Source organism: Rattus norvegicus, chromosome 11, assembly GCF_036323735.1.
Source record: "Rattus norvegicus strain BN/NHsdMcwi chromosome 11, GRCr8, whole genome shotgun sequence".
Lineage (NCBI taxonomy): Eukaryota > Metazoa > Chordata > Mammalia > Rodentia > Muridae > Rattus > Rattus norvegicus.
This window is the reverse complement of record NC_086029.1, coordinates 21273338-21280111: the sequence shown is the minus strand read 5'-3', so window position 1 is coordinate 21280111 and position 6774 is coordinate 21273338. Positions and strand designations below refer to the sequence as shown.

Sequence of the window (6774 nt, the reverse complement as noted above, 5' to 3'; positions counted from 1 at the left end):
AAGCAAGTGTGGTTAAACTATAGATGGCTATGCTTTCTTCTGAATGCTGAATATGCTCACCCCTGTGCTTCATTTTTGTTCTTTGTGACTCTGAGTGTGGTTTAAAGCAGGCTTAAAGGGAGATCTGTTTATAGAGTTGTCTCAAGTATATAGGGAACTAGAAGGATTACTGTGGACATCTCAACTTTAGGAAAGATTTTTAGTAAATGAGTCTTGGAAGCAGAGAGTGATGAATGGCAAACTACATAGGATGGTGGTAAATCTTAAAGGATAAAATACAATTATTTCATACAAGTTCAGCTAGACAACAGCATACCTTCCAACACATGTAACAATTATTAGTATTGTTTAACATTATTAATTTGCCCTGAAATGTATGTAATATTAACATTAAATAACAATTATTAAATATTGTTGTTCCTTTGGAAATGTATGCCTTAATGTGATTCTATGTAAGTGGATAGATCAATATAACTTCTGTAGTTTGTCTATTTTTTTCAAGGTATACATATATTTCCTCTTTTTATTTACCTCAGAGGAAGAATAAACACATCAAAGCAAATAGAGTCATAACGTTAATGGTGTTACTTTTTTATGTAAAAGAAAATATATCAACTACTCCTCTGAAATGATATTGTACAATAACATTAATTGAAAAATTAGTCATGCCCTTCTGATCTAAACCAGTGACCTGAGCAGATATTGGGCTTTGGCTCCACACCTAGTCCCACAACACCTAGAAGCAGCCCAAGTGCTCTAACACACTTAGAAACAGAGGTGAGAAGGTAACAACACCTGAACAACAATCAGAGTACTTGGATCCCCAGGAACCAGGGACGCAGGACCTATGTCCAGCAAGGGATATGGGTCCCTTCCAATCGTAACCTACTCTGAGAAGACCTTGGGTGCTGGCTCTGCACCAAATACCACAACACCCAGAGGAAGCCAAGCTTCCAGGTGCTCTAAAACACCCAGTAGATCAGAGGATCCCAGGCACAGCTAGACTCTGAGGAGTTCTGACACAACCAGAATAACAGGAGGGACAGGCAATAGTCAGAGACAGCAATGACAGGTAACACTAGAGATTACCAGATGGTAAGGGGCAAGCACAGGAACATAAGCAACAGAAACCAAAGCTACTTGGCAACATCAGAACCCAGTTCTCCCACTATAGCAAGTCCTGGACACCCCATCACAACAAAAAAAATTAAGATTTGGATTTAAAATCATGTCTCATGATGATGATAGAGGACTTTAGGAAGGATGTAAATAACTCCCTTGAAGAAATACAGGAGAGTTCATGAGGGTGTGGTTGCTTGGTCTTGTCCAAAGGCACCAGCTTAGTACCATTACTGATTCTGAGGAGTTTCCAGATTCCTTGTCACCACCACTACCGCCCCCTTCCTCTTCTTTGTCAGGTGCTTCCTCTTCATCCCTCAGCAAGCAGGTGAGTTTGGACTGACAGGGTTAAGCCAGAGCCATGGTCCAACAGTAGAACCCATGGAGCAAGTAGAGCTGCAGATCTGAGACGCTGCATTTTCATTAACTAACTTCGTGAAGCCACATCTGCGGTATCAGCTCAAGGGGAAGAAATTGCCATTGAATGTACAGGAAATGAACGTTTCCTTAAAAAGTGGTGAGACCTCCTGAAAGAAGGCTATGGTTCCCTGAAATCCGACACCTGTCTCCAGGCATTTATACTGAGAATGAAATTCTTCTTGGTATTCTTAACTTTGTGGAAGCAGAATACTGGGCTCTCTTATTTGCTTATGTGTTTTTTCTGATGTGGCAGTATTTACATTAAATGCTTTCTGCCCTCTAAGCTTTTGTAGACTCTTTTATGAGAACTAATTCTGTCCGTAAGTAACTGTCATCACAGTGCCTCTTTGCCAACCAGATCGTTATTTGTTTTGTGAGAAGATGACAAAAATTCTTGAGTTGGGAGTTGACCTTGGTGTGTCTCCTGAGGCAGGTGATGAAGATTTCAGATGCATGGTCCAGCCCCACAGGACACCTAGTCTGAGACTGGTGGTGGCTCTTAGTTTACTCCCCTTATCCCAAAACCCACAGCCACATTACACAGTCTGGGAATAAGACTCAATGAGTATAACTTAAAGCTACTTTTGATTCCTATTCTTTAGGATGAAGACTTTCTCTAAGAAAATTGTATGAGTCTAATCTTCATTGACTCGAAGGAAAAAATACTCTTTTTTTTTCTTTTTTTTGTCTTTTTTTTATTAACTTGCGTGTTTCTTATTTACATTTCAAATGTTATTCCCATTCCCGGTTTCCAGGCAAACATCCCACTAATCTCTCGCCCTACTCTTTTTTATGGGTGTTCCCCTCCCTACCCTCCACACATTGCCGCACTCCCCCAAATAATCACGTTCACTGGGGGTTCAGTCTTAGCAGGACCAAGGGCATCCCATTCCACTGGTGATCTTACTAGGATATTCATTGATACCTATGAGGTCAGAGTCCAGGGTCAGTCCATGTATAGTCCCTAGGTAGTGGCTTAGTCCCTGGAAGCTCTGGTTGTTTGGCATTGTTGTTCATAAGGGGTTTTCCTCTTAGCACAGCTTTCATTGTGTCCCATAAGTTTGGGTATGTTGTACCTTCATTTTCATGAAATTCTAAGAAGTCTTTTATTTCTTTCTTTATTTCTTCCTTGACCAGGTTATCACTGAGTAGAGCATTGTTCAACTTCCATGTATATGTGGGCATTCTTCCCTTATTGTTATTGAATACCAGCTTTAGCCAGTGGTGGTCTGATAGGACACATGGCATTATTTCTATCTTTCTGTATCTGTTGAGGCCTGTTTTATCACCAATTATATGTTCAGTTTTGGAGAAAGTACCATGAGGTGGTGAGAAGAAGGTATATCCTTTTCTTTTGGGATATAATGTTCTATAAATATCTGTTAAGTCCATTTGTCTCATGACTTCTCTTAGTCTGTCTATGTCTTTGTTTAATTTCTGTTTCCATGATCTGTTCATTGATGAGAGTGGGGTGTTGAAATCTCCTACTATTATTGTGTGAGGTGCAATGTGTGTTTTGAGCTTTAGTAAGGTTTCTTTTACGTATGTAGGTGCCCTTGTATTTGAGCATAGATATTTGGGATTGAGAGTTCATCTTGGTGGATTTTTCCTTTGATGAATATGTGTCCTTCCTTATATTTTTTGATGACTTTTAGTTGAAAATTGACTTTATTTGATATTAGAAAGGCTACTCCAGCTTGCTTCTTCTGACCATTTGCTTGGAAAGTTGTTTTCCAGCCTTTCACTCTGAGGTAGTGTCTGTCTTTGTCTCTGAGGTGTGTTTCCTGTAGGCAGCAGAATGCAGGGTCCTCATTGAGTATGCAGTTTGTTAATCTATGTCTTTTTATTGGGGTGTTGAGACCATTGATGTTGAGAGATATTAAGGAATAGTGCTTATTGCTTCCTGTTATTTTCATGTTTGGATGTGAAATTATGTTTGTGTGCTTTTCTTCTCTTTGTTTTTTTGCCAAGATGATTAGTTTCTTGCTTTTTCGAGGGTGTAACTTGCCTCCTTATGGTGGGCTTTACCATTCATTATCCTTTGTAGCACTAGATTTGTAGAAAGATATTGGGTAAATTTGGTTTAGTCATGGAATATCTTGGTTTCTCTATCTATGTTAATTGAAAGTCTAGGTACTATTTATGCAAGCACATAATAACCTAGGGTCAAGGCCTGTGTGGTTATCCTTGGTAATACATCTGTAAATTTGGTATGTCGCCCGTTAAAATGTCCTGTGTTCCCTTCATGTAAAATTAATTTTTTAGCTTCCTTTTCATGTCATTAATTTTTTCTTGTAAACTGTATGAAAGTTACTCTTCTTAATAAATGTACTGACACAATTTATCAGCTCATGCAAATTCCTTGACCCTAGCTTTCTCTCTTCCTTATTTTTTCATTTCCAGTACCTCTGCCTCCTTATATCTGTCGTTTTGGGTCAGTTGACATGAAATTGTAAACAATAAAATATTGAAAACTCATATGGGCATTATAATTATGCAATTCGATATCCATATATAAATTAGAACTGTGCTTATTTTTCCCACTTGAAAGAAACTATGCATGTCCTTCATTTTGAGCACACAGCTCTCTACATAGATATTCATTGGTATTAGTAGTAGTAGTAATAAATGTTTAGTGTAGAGGGAATAGGTGTAAATAAAAACAGGTTGAGAAGGCATGATATATTAATATAAACAGATTGATTAATGAAACCATAAATAGATGCTAGATAGGGAGCCGATAGTCATACTACTCTATACATACCTTTAATTTCAAAGGCAGTATTGTAATTTCTTCCCTATTGGGACTGCTGCTTTTTCTGCCTTGGTAATGATTTCAGTTCGTTTATTTGCATGAGTGCTAACGTCTTATACTCATTTACTGAATACTTACTCTACCTTAAGTTTCAATTACTTCCTGCCATTTTATCAGGTACAACTCTGTTTTGCTTTAGGCTCCCGCAGTTAATCTCTGAATGATTGACTTGAAGTATCCATTATTTTATATCTGGCACCAATTGTTTTCCCAAGCTTGAGACACCCTGCAATCCCATACATTCAGAATATATATTGCTTCCAATACTCTCATCATTAATATTGGCTTATATATTTTCTTCCTTCCCCTTTATATATAATCTGAAGCAAATTTTTTTTATTAACTTGAGTATTTCTTATATACATTTCGAGTGTTATTCCCTTTCCCGGTTTCCGGGCAAAAATTCCCCTCCCCCCTGCCCCCTCCCCTTCCTTATGGGTATTTCCCTCCCAACCCTCCCCCATTGCCGCCCTCCCCCCAACAGTCTAGTTCACTGGGTGTTCAGTCTTAGCAGGACCCAGGGCTTCCCCTTCCACTGGTGCTCTTACTAGGATATTCATTGCTACATATGAGGTCAGAGTCCAGGGTCAGTCCATGTATACTCTTTAGGTAGTGGCTTAGTCCCTGGAAGCTCTGGTTGCTTGGCATTGTTGTACTTTTGGGGTCTCGAGCCCCTTCAAGCTCTTCCAGTTCTTTCTCTGATTCCTTCAACGGGGGTTCTATTCTCAGTTCAGTGGTTTGCTGCTGGCATTCGCCTCTGTATTTGCTGTATTCTGGCTGTGTCTCTCAGGAGCGATCTACATCCGGCTCCTGTCTGTCTGCACTTCTTTGCTTCATCCATCTTGTCTAATTGGGTGGCTGTATATGTATGGGCCACATGTGGGGCAGGCTCTGAATGGGTGTTCCTTCAGTCTCTGTTTTAATCTTTGCCTCTCCCTTCCCTGCCAAGGGTATTCTTGTTCCCCTTTTAAAGAAGGCGTGAAACATTCACATTTTGATCATCCGTCTTGAGTTTCATTTGTTCTAGGCATCTAGGGTAATTCAAGCATTTGGGCTAATAGCCACTTACCAGTGAGTGCATACCATGTATGTCTTTCTGTGATTGGGTTAGCTCACTCAGGATGATATTTTCCAGTTCCAACCATTTGCCTACGAATTTCATAAAGCCGTTGTTTTTGATAGCTGAGTAATATTCCATTGTGTAGATGTACCACATTTTCTGTATCCATTCCTCTGTTGAAGGGCATCTGGGTTCTTTCCAGCTTCTGGCTATTATAAATAAGGCTGCGATGAACATAGTGGAGCATGTGTCTTTTTTATATGTTGGGGCATCTTTTGGGTATATGCCCAAGAGAGGTATAGCTGGATCCTCAGGCAGTTCAATGTCCAATTTTCTGAGGAACCTCCAGACTGATTTCCAGAATGGTTGTACCAGTCTGCAATCCCACCAACAATGGAGGAGTGTTCCTCTTTCTCCGCATCCTTGCCAGCATCTGCTGTCACCTGAGTTTTTGATCTTAGCCATTCTCACTGGTGTGGGGTGAAATCTCAGGGTTGTTTTGATTTGGATTTCCCTTATGACTAAAGATGTTGAACATTTCTTTAGGTGTTTCTCAGCCATTCGGCATTCCTCAGCTGTGAATTGTTTGTTTAGCTCTGAACCCCATTTTTAATAGGGTTATTTGTCTCCCTGCGGTCTAACTTCTTGAGTTCTTTGTATATTTTGGATATAAGGCCTCTATCTGTTGTAGGATTGGTAAAGATCTTTTCCCAATCTGTTGGTTGCCGTTTTGTCCTAAACACAGTGTCCTTTGCCTTACAGAAGCTTTGCAGTTTTATGAGATCCCATTTGTTGATTCTTGATCTTAGAACATAAGCCACTGGTGTTTTGTTCAGGAAATTTTTTCCAGTGCCCATGTGTTCCAGATGCTTCCCTAGTTTTTCTTCTATTAGTTTGAGTGTGTCTGCTTTGATGTGGAGGTCCTTGATCCACTTGGACTTAAGCTTTGTACAGGGTGATAAGCATGGATTGATCTGCATTCTTCTACATATTGACCTCCAGTTGAACCAGCACCATTTGCTGAAAATGTTATCTTTTTTCCATTGGATGGTTTTGGCTCCTTTGTCAAAAATCAAGTGACCATAGGTGTGTGGGTTCATTTCTGGGTCTTCAATTCTATTCCATTGGTCTATCTGTCTGTCTCTGTACCAATACCATGCAGTTTTTATCACTATTGCTCTGTAATACTGCTTGAGTTCAGGGATAGTGATTCCCCCTGAAGTCCTTTTATTATTGAGGATAGTTTTAGCTATCCTGGGTGTTTTGTTATTCCAGATGAATTTCTGAAGCAAAATTTAAATTATGTATAAGAAACTAGTAGTAGTAACATTCTTAGTGAATTTGTCATAAGATTACATTG

At 39.5% G+C, this 6774-nt stretch overlaps 1 pseudogene; it reads left to right on the top strand.

Annotated features, from left to right (window-relative positions):
- Positions 1-1300: 1300 nt before the first annotated feature.
- Positions 1301-2159, top strand: C2h4orf46-ps1 (similar to human chromosome 4 open reading frame 46, pseudogene 1; annotated as a pseudogene).
- The last annotated feature ends 4615 nt before the right edge of the window (positions 2160-6774 follow it).